At 42.3% G+C, this 16,496-nt stretch overlaps 1 long non-coding RNA gene across 1 annotated transcript in view; it reads right to left on the bottom strand.

The window, feature by feature from the left end:
- The window catches only part of LOC129049339 (uncharacterized), a 403,176-nt gene that overhangs the window by 21,861 nt on the left and 364,819 nt on the right, over positions 1-16,496 (bottom strand). Inside the window, exons 4-6 of the long non-coding RNA XR_008512377.2 lie at positions 10,265-10,473; positions 8,365-8,554; positions 2,637-2,839 (exon numbers count right to left, since the gene is read on the bottom strand). This is a non-coding gene — a long non-coding RNA (uncharacterized LOC129049339). The remainder of the gene's footprint in view (positions 1-2,636; positions 2,840-8,364; positions 8,555-10,264; positions 10,474-16,496) is intronic.

Below are 16,496 nucleotides of genomic sequence, written 5' to 3'. Positions count from 1 at the left end.
CTAAACTGTGTTAAATTTAATTTATCTAAGGTTTTTCTTTTAAAAAGATGATAATAAAGACCTTGAAGGATTCACTCTTTAAGTTCACAGAAAGTTGTCTTTTGGACTAGCAGGGCTATGTGGTCAGGGGAATTTTGAGAATAGCTGTTCACCTTTATATTGCTTCTGGCAATTGCTCTTGGGCATCACCCCAAAATCTCCACTTAAATTACACTATACATAATTTTCTTTTATGGTTAGGATTTTGGAAAACTCAGGGAAAAGTTTAGCTTGGTGGACATAGGGTGGTAGAGAGGGGGAGCTGTACAAGGAGATGTCAGGAAATGGAGAATTCAGTAGAAACCTGGACTCCCCAGGAAACTCATAAGTACGTGGGGAATCCCTGCAGATGTGAGGGGTTGGGAAGACACAGAACAGTTTTCACTTCTATGAAATGAGAGTTCAAGCAGTTTCTATTTAAATATCACAGGACAGGGTAACTCCAGTAGGCTGGAGAACTTGGGGTCTCCAAAAGAAACCAACATCAGTATTGTAGGTACTAGCAATATCAGATGTGTCTTTCATATAAAACCTCCTCCTGCCCCACAGATACTCAAGCTATTCTGTTAGTCTCTCATCCTTAAAGGCACACACAAAAGGGAGCAATTGCTTTTTAAACTCTGCCTGCTAGACAGGGTCTGATGAATACATTTCCAGACAATGTTGCCAAGAAACTTGGAACCATCTTTCTCCTACCCAAGCTCATGACGAGTCGAAAAACCCTGTGATCTCCGTGGACCTCAGGTAAAAACACCTGTCTTGCCTCTCCAATCAGCTGTGATCAAAACAATAACAAGAGATTCCTTGGATGCAAACCTCCTTGGAAAATGTAAAAGGGCCATAGAAACAGAGGAAGTTAATTATGCAAAGGGACATTTTCTTGTCTATGGACTACGCAGGACCACATTCAGAACCACAAGGGACCCTGGGATAGGCCATCCTTCTCTGCAGAGGGAAGATGCAGGACTGGTCTAAGTGGCTGCAGCTGCTCGGAAGTGGCCCTCACTGGGGCCCAGGAGGTGTTCTAACAGTCCACAGCAAAAGTTCTCATTTTACTTGAAAGTACAGCTTTCTCCACCCCTCACCACCCCCAGAATTTGTAATCTAGATTTTAAACCACATGTAGTCATGCCAAACATTTTTTTCTGAGATTGTCAAACGTTTGTAGTTAATTATCAGTTGGAATCGGTGTAACAAAATCTGCATTTCTATGCTGGATTTTATTAAAATGCCTCTGATATCAGCCGGGGGCTGTGGTTAGTGTGCTGCTAGTACATGCAATGAGGTTTTTCCTTCTCCTCTGAGGAAAACCCCAACGGGCTTTATAAATCAGTACTATCAACTGGAATGGCCCAGACTTACCGTAAGAAAGTACTATCACTTCCACTTTTAAGAAACAATGTTCTATTTCCTGGCTTCTCAATTAGGAAGGCTTTTTGGGACTTTGAAGAAGAAAATGTAATACATAATAAATATACTAAGGAACAAGCATGATTAATGACAGTTCAGAAGGGTTCTCCAAGCTGGTTTCTTATAGCTCAGGAATCTACATTTACTTATCAGGAAAATCCAGCTTCCATTAGTGCTATAATGAATGCACAGAGAAACTCAGAAAATACAAAAGAAATTCTCACTCTAGGATTTGACTCAAGGCTTAAGCCTTCCTTGAATGGGTGGGGTAGGCTAAAAAGCCACTCTTGCCACTCATTGACTTCTTATCCATTGCATTGGAAACTATTATGAGGGCATAGTGGGGGTTGGAGTTGGAGCCCAGAGATCACCTTCCTCCTGCAGAGAGGGAAGGAAAACAGCTCAGGTCCTGGCATCTTCTTAGGACTTCTGAACCTAATCAACATATTAACTCTGGAAGATGTAATCAGACCAGAATGTATCCCCCAGTCACTCTTTTTTTTTTTTTTTTTTGAGACAGAGTCTCACTCTGTTGCCCAGGCTGGAGTGCAGTGGTGCGATCTCAGCTCACTGCAAGCTCCACCTCCTGGGTTCACGCCACTCTCCTGCCTCAGCCTCCCGAGTAGCTGGGACTACAGGCGCCCGCCACCACGCCCGGCTAATTTTTTGTATTTTTAATAGAGACGGGGTTTCACCATGTTAGCCAGGATGGTCTCGATCACCTGACCTCGTGATCCGCCCACCTCGGCCTCCCAAAGTGCTGGGATTACAGGCGTGAGCCACTGTGCCTGGCCCCCAGTCACTCTTATCTCTCCTTCCATCTGTAGCCACAGAGAAATAGGTCACTCTTTGTATGAAACACCCCCATTCATTAACTCTTGGGAAGCTATCCCCTCCTCAGCTTTTCCAATACATCACTTTACCTCATTGTACAGTATCTTAATCACTCCAGGTTCTTGCCTCCATAGACCTGCTCATGGCTTCTCCATTCAAAGATGAAGGATTCCTACTCATTACCCTCCATCACCTGAATTTCAAAATCATGCTGCCTTCACCTCCTTATGTAACATATGCTGTCACCCATGGCAATCTCACTCACTGCTTACCCATGAGACTTCTGAGAATCACCATGTACCTTCCATTGCCCACATCCTAAAAAACTCTTTTCAGTAATTACTGGGATTTACCTTTTTGCTGCAATTATTTTCACACTGATGTTTTTGACATTCCTTCTTCCCACCAGTTGTATGATAATGGTTTTTCCTTATCCTGCTACTTCCAATTGCTCTTTTTCCACTTACACTGTCAGTTCTTTCTCTTTAAAGGTCCTTTAAATGTAGGGTGGTCAGAGAATTTCATCCTTGCTTTTCCATGATATGAGTTTCTTCATCTGTAAAAGGAAGACGATAATGTTGCTGGCAGAAATATGAAATGGTGCAGTCACTTTGGAAAACAGTGTGACCATTCCTAAAAAAGTTAAAACATAGAGTTACCATTTGACCCAGCATTTCTACTTCGAGGTATATACCCAAGATAATTTTTTAAAATACATGTTAACACAAAAACTTGTATACAGTTATTCATAGCAACATGATTTATAACAGCCAAAGAGTGGAAACAAATGTCCATCAACAGATGATGGATAAACAAAGTGTGATGTATACACACAATGGAATATTAGTCATACAAAGAAATGAAGTGCTGAAACATACTACAGCATGAATAAACCTTGAAAACATGCTACAGCACATGAATGAAGCCAGTCACAAAAGACTACATTCTGTATGATTCTGTTTATATGAAATGTCTAGAGTTGGATAATGAATAGTGATAGAAAGTGGATTAATAGTAGTCTAGTGACAGGGGAAATGATGAGGGATTAGGGATAATAGCTCTCTTAGTCTAATTATGCTGCTATAACAAAATACCACAGGCGGGGTAATTTATAAAGAACAAAAATTTACTTCTTACAGTTCTGAAGCCACCAATTTTGGTGTCTGGCGAGGGCTGTTCTCTGCTTCCAAGATGGCACCTTGCTGCTGTGTCCTCATATAGCAGCAGGTGGAAGGCAAGAGGGGCAAACTCTCTCTGAAGCCTCTTTTATACAGGTAGTAATCCATTCATAAGGGTGGAGTCCTCATGACTTAATCACTCCCCAAAAGGCCGTCCTCTTATTACCATCTTAATGTGTATTAAGTTTCAACATACTCATAACTTTTTGAGAGACACCACACTCAAAGCAAAGCAATAGCTAAAGGTTACAGAGGGGGTTTTTTTGCAGTGATTAAAAATATTCTAAAATAGTCTTGATAATTGCACAACTCTGTGAATGTGCAAAAAACCCACTGAATCGTACACTTTAAATGGATGAATTGTATGGTATGTAAATTATATCTCAATAAAGCTGTTACAAAACCAAACAAGCAAAAAATGTTAAGACAACAAAAAACAAAGAGGAAGAGGATGATACAACTACCTCATCAAAGGTTTGGGGCAGATTGATAAAATGAGGCATGAGCATCCCGCAGCACAGTAACCAGCTCATAAGGAGTGCTCAAAAACTGCTAGATATTGATATTATTATTCCACTTTCTTTAGTTACATCTTATGTTCACAGCTCCTTTCATTGCAAGAAACAGAAAACTCCATAAACAGAGAGCAGAGTGTGATTCAAAGAACTCACAAAATTCAGGGGCTGGAAGCAAAGTTTCATGCATTCTTTTACATGTATCTAATGCTACTTCATAATAAAAATACTTTCAAAGAGTCATTAATGGGTCTAGTTGAGCTTGGTTCTTATTAAATATTTATAGAGCTGGCAACCAGCTTATCCATACGGGGAATTAGACAATAGAAGCCGCTCCTTTTGTATCTGGGTGTTTATGTTGTTTTGTTTGGCAGAGTACCAGGAAAGTTAGGTTTGAAATAGAATCTTTGGAGGAGAGGTGGTTAGGATTTCCAACTCTCCTTTTTGTCCCTTTTTTAGTAAGTTTTGAGTAACCTTCCTGTACTTGGTGCATACTGTCCCTAAGAGGATAGTGATGATATCTCATGATTTGAGTAGTAAACTTCCTTTAGGAATACTTAACTGAGGAGTCACTGGGATCATTGTTCCCTTAAATATGCATTTAAATACCAAATGCTAATCTTTTATTGAACTATAAAAATGTAAAAGTTTACATAGTGAAGGTGTAGGCCCTACACCTAAGGGATAAATTTTTCAAGTATAAAATTGCTATGATGTATCTCTTCCTTTTCATAACTTTTATCAGTTATTTATCACTGCTTTATTTGTCTATAGGACTTAGTTGTTTTGTAAAATGTGATGACATAAGCTTTGGGTAGAGATCATATTTGTCTTGTTCACTGTTTAATACCCAGCCAGAACTTAAATCATAGAAGGTACTTTTAAAATATTTGTGAATGAACAAGTGAATAATGTATATACATAAAATATATTAATAGTATGTATAAAATATATGATACTAGAGAGACCTACACACACGTTCATCCACTCATGTACATCTACAGTCTGGGGCTCAACTTCAGCTTGGGTGAAATCTGTGATGGTGAATTTTATTTGTCAACTTAACTGAAACATGGGGTACCCAGATATTTGGCTAAATACTATTTCTGGGCATGTATGTGAGGGAGGAGATTAGCATTTGAATTGGTAAACTCTAAAGCAGATGGCCCTCCCCAAAGTGGCATCATCCAAGTCATGAGGGCCTGAATAGAACAAAAGGTGGGGAAGGGAGAATTGGTTCCTTTTTCCTGATTGACTGATCTGGGACATTGTTCTTTTCCTGCCTTTGGCCTGAGACATACACCACTGAGTCCCCTAATTTGTAGAGCTTTGGACTTGTACTTAACTATACCACCATCTTTTCTGGGTCTCCAGCTTACAGATGGCAAACTATGGGTCCTCTTCCTCCTCCATAATCATGTGAGCTAATTTCTCATACTAAACCTATCTGTCTATGTATCTATCTATCTATCCATCAGTATGTATATATTTACCAACATCTACCTATCTATCCATCATTATCTATATATTTACCAATATCTATCTATCTATCTATCATCTATCTATCTATCTATCTATCTATCTATCTATCTATCTATCTATCTATCCATCCATCCATCCACCCATCCTATTGGCTCTGTTTCTCTGGAGAACCTTGACTAGTATGAAATCCTTATAGCTGCTCCATGTAGTTGTGCCCAGACTTGGACTGTGATTCTTGAGCCTGCTCTTTCTATAATGTTCTTCTTTTTTTTTTTTTTTTTTTTCAAAATACCCGAATCCATGTTGAAATACCAGAAAATGAGGATGCCAATAAGGGAAATGGGACTATGGTCATGTAGGAACCACCACCTGAACAGCTCGACCCCCTGTCACTTTCTTTTCTCCTGTGAGAATTCACCCCCTTCACTAATTGGACCCATACCTCTCCCCAGCGATCATACAATGTGCTTGTAATCTCAATATAGAGATGCATTAACTAATAAAAGGCTTCCACCATAACATCTCCAATTTATAAATGAGTTTCAGATTTTTTTTGGCAATTGTAGTGATTCTTTTGTAAAGGAGGTTTCATTCTTTTCCATGGGCAGTGGCATTTTACCAATACAGTTAAACCTTTAACATGCCTTTAATATGGCTTTTAAGAGAGACATACAATGGTTTTAGCCAAGGATGATTTTGATGACTGTGAGCATCAAAGTTGTTGGTGGTCCTCAGCTGGATGCTCACCTGGGACTATCATCCAGGGGCTTTGGTTTTTCTTCACATGGCTTCTTGGACTTACACGGAGCATGGCATCTGGGTTCCAAGAAAGAGCACTCCAAGTGGATAAACCCAGTGTACAAGCACTGGTCAAGCGTCCACTATCTTCATCCTTGCCAATATTCCAGTGGCCAAAGCTAACATGGCCAAGACCAGAAGCAATGTTGGGAAGGCTGACACAAGAGTTGGAACGCTAGGAGTCATGGTTTATTGAGGACCACCAAAGTAACGGTCTTCATGATGAGAGAAACCATAAATATTGGGCAAGTTTTTAGAAGACCAATTTTTCCTCTTGTCAGTTAGTTTTTCTTTGGTAGCTCCTTTATAACACTTACAAGCCTTAGAAGGTAAATGTACTCACCAAACATCAGACTAAATGCCTAATCCTTTGCTAGGTGCTAGAAGTTTTTCATAGAGATAAAACTACATGTGGCTTCAAGGAGATTATGGTCATGTTAGGGAGATGGACACGTGAATATACAATTACAAAACAGTGTGATGATAAAACAAAAGTGTATGCCTTTCAAGGTAAAATGAGAGCCCAGGGGAAGGAGCACCTAAATCTGCTTGAGGGAGGAGAAGGAGGTATTTTCCAACTGAATAAGAGTGGGGAAAGAGTAGTCTAGCAGGATGAAACAGCATATACCCTCTTTGCAGTCCTTGTATTGCTCTAGGGTATAAAGGATGTATGTGTGTGTGTGAGACTGAGAAGAGGTGCTTACAAGATACAGTTGGACAGATATGTATAGACTAGATCAGGAAGGATCTGGTATTCCATGCTAAAATGTTTCAGGCTCCCGCTCCCACCTATCAAGGATGGGAATCCATAGGAGACTTTGTCAGAGGAGCAGGGATTGGATGTGTGCATTACACAGATTGGTCAACTCTGTATCCTGTCTTGGTGTTGGTTTGCCTCACGCCATTCTTGTAGAGTGACATGGTGCTTCCACTCATTTCCCCAAAAGAACAATCCCCTCAACAAAACATTAGTGACAAATGAAGATTTTCTCTACATTTGTACAATGTAGAGATTTCTACATCACTACAGAAACTGGAAGTTTTATGTGTCAGACTGGGGAGGAAGTCAGATTTCAGGGTGTACAGAATGACACTCCTCAAATCCCCGTTCCTCATTCCCTCCTTTGGCTCCTAGCTGAGTCCCCATCTTTCTCTGGGTCCTCTCCCTTCCAAGCCTGTAATTTCCTCTGACTCTAGGTCTTTATTCAGGAATCACGCTTCCTGGCTCCCCATCCCTCTATCTCTTCCCCTTTCTCATGCAGAACAATTGAGCGCTATTCTAGCACTTCCATTCCCATCACTTTACTCAGCAAAGAAAGACTTGCCAAAGAAAGATCTTCCTACACTTTAAAAGGTATCAGGGTTTATTAATTATATAAATAAAATATTAGTATGTATTTCTGATGTATCTGTAAAATGTCACTTTTTATGCAAGATGAAGAATGCATTGGGTTGAGGACAGCAGTGAGGCTAACCACAGAGAAGACTAATAAGGAAAAGATTGCATTAGCATAGAAAAAAAATCTGTGGAGAGCCTGAGATAGGAGCTAAGATGGCGATGGAAAGGGTAGATATGATAGTAATTAGGAGGCAGAATTAAGTGGACTTTGCCGTGAATCCAGGCCATAACGGTGATTAAGAAATACAAGTGTTGCTCCTTCAAGAAGAATAAAATTGGTTAAGAATTGGGACCATTTGTTGAGCCAGTCCTAGGAAGATAAATAACAGAATGATAGAGAATTAAGCAATATGTTGCTATGGTGCTCCTAGGATTCAACTCTCCCATCAACCATATTGGAAGCATCAGGTACATCAATAAATAATGAAACTGATTTTTTAAAACACCAGATCTCACACGTCCAAATAGGTGTTGGCCCCTAAGTCATCATGGCAACTGTCACTTATTCCAACAATGCTGCCTGTGTTGAAATCTTTCCTGAACTCTTTGGCATCTGCATTTGCAGCCAGGATATGAGACACCCAATAGTCTGGTCTCATTACTCGATGGTGACTTATGTTTCCACTGGATAGCTTTAGCCACCATGAACATCCAAATTGCTTTCCAGATACCAAGACCAAGCCTCCAACTTAGGAAAATAAATTGACACCTGAGGATGGAAGATTCTCAGCTGAAGCTCATGGTTGGAAAAATGGCCACAGCGGCGGGCAACAGGCTTGTGAGGAAGAGACGCTGGGCAGACGAAGTCATTCCACCCTGCTCTTCATTTCCAGCTTTCTGAGCCCCACACATCATCAGAATGCAATCTGGGCAACTTCACCAGCTATGACACTTCATTCCTAGGATAGGAGAGGCAAAAGTGGCTCAAAGAGAAGAGGAAAGGACACAGGAGCCTGGAAATAAGCTTTCCTCAAAAAGTGCTACTGTTGGATTACGACAGAATGAAGCTGAAAACATATTTTTCCCCTTGGTAGCCTCATGGTTCAGCTGCAGGAATTAGGGAATTAGGGAAGGATGGGCATTTTGGAGCAGTCCAGTTTCAGTGGGCAGTCCAGGGAGTTTCAGTATGGGCTGAATAGACATTCCTAGTTGTTAAAAAAGGAAAATAAATGAGAGAATCAGAAAATGGGAGCTTTGTGTGTATTTAACAAAATGCGTTAAATACATGCAAAGTGATTAGTACAATGTCAGACAAATAAAATTTTCTCTCTTGGTAGTAAATAAATCTTCAGGAAAAATTTAAGCTGGGTGTGGTAGTATATGCCTGTAGGCCCAGCTACGTGGGAGGCTGAGGTAAACGGAACACTTGAGCCTGGGAGTTGAGGCCAGCCTGGACAACATAGCAAGACTCAATTTCAAAACAAATATTAAAGGCCGGGTGCGGTGGCTCACGCCTGTAATCCCAGCACTTTGGGAGGCCAAGGTGGGCAGATCACAAGGTTAGGAGATTGAGACCACCTTAGCTAACACGGTGAAACCCTGTCTCTACTAAAAATACAAAAAAAAAAAATTAGCCAGGCGTGGTGGTGGCGGGCGCCTGTAATCCCAGCTGCTCAGGAGGCTGAGGCAGGAGAATGGCGTGAACCCGGGAGGCGGAGCTTGCAGTGAGCCGAGATCGTGCCACTGCACTCTAGCCTGGGTGATAGAGCGAGACTCTGTCTCAAAAACAAACAAACAAACAAATTAAAAAAAGAAAGTCATGGGGATTTGTCTGTGCTTTTTGTTTTTTTCTTAATGGAAATACAGATAGTACAATAACTACCATATTCTGGCCACAGACCCTACTGCTTCCACATAGGCTGCTAATTTCAGATAATTACCTTTTGTTTATTCCACATTTTTATATATATATGTTATATTATATTATAGTACTTTCCACGTCCCAAGAGACTGTTGTAACCATCATACATTGTATCATTTAATCCTGATAATGGTCTTATGAGAGCTAGATAATCTTGTTATTATCACCATTTTACAGATGAGAAAACCGAGGCCTAGAGGGGTTAGATAACTTGCCTAAGGTCACTCAGCTAATCAATAGTAGAGACTGTGCTCTTAAGCATCACAATTTTCTGTCTTTTCAAAATCAATTTTGGCAGCCTTTTCATTCTTGTTCACATCCTGCTCACATCTTTTTGCTCACATCTTGCTCACATCCTTGCTCACATTTTTTTTCACCCAGGGTTTTCAATTTTTTTGTATTTATACAGTGGACCAAGGAATAAGTTGGGCCTCTGGGTTCCCTAGATGGAACAGTTAAAACAAAACCAAAAAAACCCTTAGTTTATTAGCGCTACAGACACCTTGGTGATGAATAGCCCAGGTGCTGCAAAACATTTTTTTCTTTGAAGAGATCTTATTTTTAGAACAGTTTTAGATTTACAGAAAAATTGTAAAGATAGTACAGAGAGTACCCATATACCCCACACCAATTCTCCCTATTTTTAACATCTTACATTATTGTGGTGCATTTGTTACAATTAATCAATCAGTGTTCATAAACTATTATTAACTAAAGTTCATGTTATTCAGATTGCCTTAGTTGTTACCTAATGTATTTTTTCTGTTCCAGGATTCCATCTAGGATGTCACATTAATTTAATAGTCACATCTCCTTCGGTTCCTCTTGATAGAGATTCTTAGACTTTTCTTGTTTTTGGTGACTTTGACAGTTTTGAAGAGTACTGGGCAGGTATTGTGGAAGATGTTCCTTAGTATGGTTATAGATGATGTTTTCCTCAAATTAGACTGGAGCGATCTGTTCTTGGGATGAAAACCACAGAAGTAAAGTATCATTTTCATCACATCATATCAAGGGTACCTACTATTGATATGGACAGGAAGCAGGGAAATACTGGATAGGAGAAGACGGTTCCTCAGCAAAGGCCCCACGCACGAGCCTCGGCCTGCCATCCTAAAGAGAACTTCACACCCATGTTTTCCTGCCCAAATGTTGCTTTTTCCAAAACCACCCTGGCCCACCACGCCCCCATCCTGTACCCATAAAAAAACCTAAACTCCACTGGCAGAGGAGCAGAGTGGCACAGTAGAAAAGGAGAGAAAATAAGTGCCTGAACATTGAAGAGACAGCTAAATGGTCAGAAAGGAGTTCAGCCAGGGATGGCCTAACTCCAGGGGAAGATTATCTTCCCACTCCATCCCTTTTCCAGTGCCCCGTTCAGCTGAGAGCCACCTCCATCACTCAAAAAAACCTCCACATTCACCATCCTTCAAGTCTTTGTGACCTGATTCTTCCTGGACACCAGACAAGGAACTGGTACCAAGAGGGCAGAGTGTAAAAGGCTGTCACCCCGACTCTCCACTGAGCTGGTTAATACTTAGCCATCTGTGGACAGCAACTGCTAAAAGAGCATTAATTGCAACACACCCCTAGGTGCTACCATGGGGCCAGAGGCCAAAAGTTACTTGCCCCGGCCCCGGCACCCACCACCTACTTGCTCCCGCTCCTGCAAGGAATTTGAGCACAGTGGCCGAGTAAGCAAGCCCCACCCCTGTCACAAGTCCCACGAAGGGGTCCAGGGAACTCTGTCTCAACATCAGTGTTGACGTTGGCCTTGATCATGTGGCTGATAATTCCAAAATCCATGTGGCTGAGTCTGGTTTTGATGCTCAGCTTGACTCTTCAGACTGTTTCCCCTTGACTTTTAGAATGCCTTGCAATTTTTTGTAGAAAGCTGAATATGTTGTATCAGGTAATAGGAACAAAGGTAAATAGGCCTCTAATGTGAGGATGTATGTTAACCTGGCTACATGTTGGACTGCGTTTAATGTTTGCTGTATCTGTGGGTGCCACAGGCTTCAAATTCGTCTCTCTTGTCCTTGTTTTGGGTTTTCTATTGTCTTTGGGCTTCCTAAGAACCCGCCAGATTTCAGGGTGGTGGTTTCCTCTGTAATCTCAGATCTCTGATGGGTCTAAGAAAAATGATTCCTTTTCAGTTTTTTCATCTTTTTTCTCATTGTGAGGATGGGAGTGACAACTTCTAAGCTCTTTACATGTTGAAGCTGAAACCAGAATCTTCCCAAACACTTTTAAGATCAAAAATATTTTCTCAAATAAAATCTCTTTATCTGAGGTGAGTCTCATCATTATCCAACTCAATCCAGGTGCTACTGCTGGAGAATTTCTCATCTATATCTCCTGGTGCCATTGGGTATCAAGAGCACCACCTTCTCACCCATGCTGTTTCAGGGGATTTACAAGTGTCCTGAGTCATTAAAAAGCAGTGTGTCCAATTGGGTAGTGAGGATCAGAGCTGCAAAATTTTAAGAGCATGAGCAGGAATCTTCAGCTGGAAAATCCAACAAAAATGGTAAGATAGGTGGTGGCAAAAGCTCATCAGATAGCAATGGGAAGAGCAGCTATGTGGTTCCTCCCAGGTGATGGTGTTATGTGTTGCTAATGCAATTGAAACAGATGAGTTGCAGGCTATAGCTTGGCTCCCACAAAGCTCCCTGGTGCCTGCCAGCCTCTGGATTCTGAGCTCCGGTTCCCTCCGTGTGCTTTTCTGTGTACCCTATCTTATCAGCAAGGTTTGGTCCTCTTATTTAACACCCCAAAGGCATCAGACATGGTTTGGCTATGTCCCCCCACAAATCTCATCTTGATTGTAGCTCCTATAATCCCCACGTGTCATGGGAGGGACCTAGTTGGAGGTCATTGAATCATGGGGGCGGCTTTTTCCCATGCTGTTCTCGTGATAGCGAATAAGTCTCACGAGATCTGATGGTTTTATAAAGGGCAGTTCCCCTACACAAGCTCTCTTGCCTGCCACTACGTAAGATGTGTCTTTGCTCCTCCTTTGCCTTCTGCCATGATTGTGAGGCCTTCTTAGCCATGCAGAATTGTAAGTCCATAAAACCTTTTTCTTTATAAATTACCCAGTCTCATGTATGTCTTTATTAGCAGTGTGAGAGCAGACTAATACAGCACCCTTCAAGATCCCACCCTGACCTCTGCCTTCAGCCTACCCTAGCCCAGCTGTCTCTCATCTAGTCTCCTAAGGATGGTGGACCAGGTGGTCTGAAGGTCTGGAGGACTGAAACTTCCTCTCTCCTCTACAACTCACATTGAGGTAGAAAGTCTCCATTCTTCTCTTGGTGTCCAGATTATTGAGGATTTATTTTCTTTTGATAAAACTTGGCCAGGCGTGGTGTCTCACACCTGTAATCCTAGCACTTTGGGAGGCTGAGGCGGGCAGATTGCCTGAGCTCAGGAGTTCGAGACCAGCCTGGGCAACATGGTGAAACCCCATCTCTACTAAAATACACACACACACACACACGCACACACACACACACACACACACACAAATAGCCAGGTGTGGTGCCGTGCACCTGTAGTCCCAGCTACTCAGGAGGCTGAGGCAGGAGAATCGCTCTAACCCAGGAAGCGGAGGTTGCAGTGAGCCAAGATTTCGCCACTGGCTGAAGGGGACCAAGGAAGGGGTCAGAGCCCTGCACACTCAGCCTTCTTCACAACTTTCCAGTTCACTGAAATCACACGTAAAAGGCAATCAGTGGCCCTCATGATACCAAATTCAGTGGTCACTTCTCAGTCCTCCTCCATCTTGCCCTGTTAGCAGCATTGGCTATGGCTCATCACATCCTCTTCTTTGAAGACTTGTCCTCTTAGTTTAGGATGCCCCTTTCTCAGTCCTCTTTCTATCTTGCAGGTTGTTCCTTCTCAGCCTCTTTTACTGGGTTCTCCCTTCTTCCCTGTCATTAAATGCTGTTGTGCTCCATAGCCCAGTCTGCTATGCATACTCATGCCCTACTTAAGCTCAGTCAGTGTCACCACTTAAACACCATCCCTAATGCTGATGAGCCGCTAATTTCTTTCTCCAGTTCAGACAGCTTCTCAGCATGCTAGACTCATAAAGCAAATGCCTTACATCACATGTCTACTAGCTACACGTCTACTATTACATCACATGTCTACTAGCTATTGAACTTAAAGTGTTCAAAACCAAACTCCTTACCGCCCCCCAAACCTGCTCCTCCTCCCAGAATTTCACATCTCTGTAAATGGCAATTAATTTTTCTAGCTTCGCAGGCCATAAGCCTTGCCTCCCTTTTCTCTCACCCCACATTCCATCTATCAGCAAATCCTGCCAGTGTGACTCCACATTTGAGCATTTATCTTCCACAGTTCTTATGCTGGTCAGGTCACCACCAGCTCTGATCTGGATTTTGCAAAAGTTTTCTAACTGATCTCCCTAATTCTTTCTTGATAATCTACATTCTATTGCTACATTTTTAAATGTTAAGTTGGGTCTTGTCATTCTTTCCTTCAAACCCTCTGGTGAGTTCCAACAGTCCTACAGGGTTTCCAAGCTCTCTATGATCATGTGCCTCATCAAGTCTCTAACAGTATTTCCTGCCATGCTGTAAGTGACTCCACTTCCCTCACTGGTCCCTTTCTTGTTGCTTTGTTTTTTTTTTTTTTTGAGACAGAGTTTTGCTCTTGTTGCCCAGGCTGGAGTGCAATGGCATGATCTTGGCTCACCGCAACCTCTGCCTCCTGTGTTGAAGCAATTCTTCTGCCTCAGCCTTCATGAGTAGCTGGGATTACATGCACCACCATGCCCGGCTAATTTTGTATCTTTAGGAGAGACAGGGTTTCTCCATGTTGGTCAGGCTGGTCTTGAACTCCTGACTTCAGGTGATCCACCTGCCTTGGCCTCCCAAAGTGCTGGGATTACAGGCGTGAGCCACCATGCCTGGCCCCTTGCTTGTTACTTACGTATGCCATGCTCACACCCACGATGGCCTTTGCATAGGCTGTTCCTTCTACCTGGAGAACTCCACCCTACCCATCTGCATGACTCTGCCCCTCACCGCCTTCAGGACCCGCTTTGTCACGCCACCATAAGTCCTTCCCTGGCCAGCTATTTAGCATAGCACCCTGTCTCCCTGTGTCCTTATCCAGTTTATTATTCTTCTCAGCACTGACAATTACCTGAAATAGATTATGTGTTACTGTTGGTCTCCTTTATCTATCTATCTATCTATCTATCTATCTATCTATCTATCTATCTATCTATCATTCTGTCTATCTATTTTTGAGACAGAATCTTACTATGTTGCCCAGGCTGGAGGGCAGTGGCATGATCACGACTCACTGCAGCCTTGACCTCCTGGACTCAGGTGATCCTTCCATCTGAGCCTCCCAAGTAGCTGGGACCATGGGCATGCACCACTACACCTGGCTAATTTTTCTATTTTTGTACCGGCCAGACCAGGCTGGTCTCAGATTCCTGGCCTTAAGCGATCCACCCACTTCAGCCTCCCAAAGTGCTGGGATTCCAGGTGTGAGCCACACGCCTGGCTGGTCTCCCTGATTAGAAAGTAAGTAAGCTGAGCAAGAGCAGGTGCTTTTTCTGTTTTTATTCACCGCTCAATCCCTGTTGCTAAGAACAATCCTTGGCACATATTGGGGGCTTAATGAATAATGAATCAATAAACCCTCTAAAGAGGCCCATAAAACACTCCCAGGAAATTCCAAACCCCTAAATCCCATTCTTCCATTTTACAGATGAAAACCTGAGGCCCCAAAAGAGAAGTGACTTGGTCAAGGTCACCCAGCAGTTAATGGCAGAGCAAGGCCAGATTCCGAGCCACTCATTTCCCAATCCTGTCCTCTTTCCCTATGTGTCCCAATGATAGCAGAGGGAATAGATGTCAGCTTCTGCCTATCAGGTGACATTGCAGAGGTTATGGTTCAAAAGGTTATCCCAATAAACTGAAGGCAGAAAGGCCACCAGGTGGCTGAGGCCGTGACACTCCCAGAGGAGATGTGATGAGGACCCATCACCTGGTGACTCGGGAAGTCAAAAGGAAGGTCAAAGTCTGGATGACTTTGTGAAAGAAGCTTGTTGGATAATTGAATGTGGTGATAAAAGGCACAGAAAGAAAAAAAAATCAAAGTGATAATAAGGAAGGAGGGCCCATTTTTATTTATCTTTGTATCTTCCATGCTAGTACTTAACAGAGGGTACATTTACCCCCAAATATCTATTGTCAGACCTGGTAATGAGGAGGACCAGAAGGGTCACAATTCACGGTTTTCTAATGAGTCAGGCTTTCTAAGTGCCATGGATAAGAACACAAACTTAGGGTAAGTTACACCTAGGTCAAACCTCATTTCTCTTTTTTACCCTCTTTTTGTGCAAGTGATCTTGGGCAAAAAAATTATTCTCTCTAAATCTCAATTTTCCCATCTCTAAACTTGGATAATATATGCAAAAGAGAAAGACAGAAGGAGAGAGAGAAAAAGAGAGAGAGCGAGTCAGAGAGAGAAAGGGAGAAAGGGAGAGAGACTAACTACAATCATGTATATGATGTGCTTACTTAGCGCAAGGCTCAGCACATGTGAGGCCCTCAATAAATGCTCACTTTTCTTTACTACCTCAATGGCTTCTGTCTTCTCTTGAAATCCATGCCCTCTCATTTCTAATTCTGCAATGTTGAGATCCTGGCTCCTCCCTGCTCCTTCTTCTCAAGGGGGTCTATTGGGAAGAGGAGGGCTGCTGTGATTAAATCTCCTTCCCACCTCTGAATTTGAGATGAATTTGGTGCTTTCCATCTGCTTAGCTGGCAGACTTTTCACGAGGGCCTGGGCATCATGATAAATGCATAAATCACATCAGCTCTGCTGTATAGTCATGAGAGTAACGTGGGAGCCAGATGTGAATGACCCCAGGGTGGACCTGCTATTAGTGTTTCCAAGTGGTGACGACTTGCTCCCATTCCCATACATAC

Source organism: Pongo abelii, chromosome 10, assembly GCF_028885655.2.
Source record: "Pongo abelii isolate AG06213 chromosome 10, NHGRI_mPonAbe1-v2.0_pri, whole genome shotgun sequence".
NCBI lineage: Eukaryota > Metazoa > Chordata > Mammalia > Primates > Hominidae > Pongo > Pongo abelii.
This window is presented reverse-complemented; position numbering and strand designations above follow the sequence as displayed.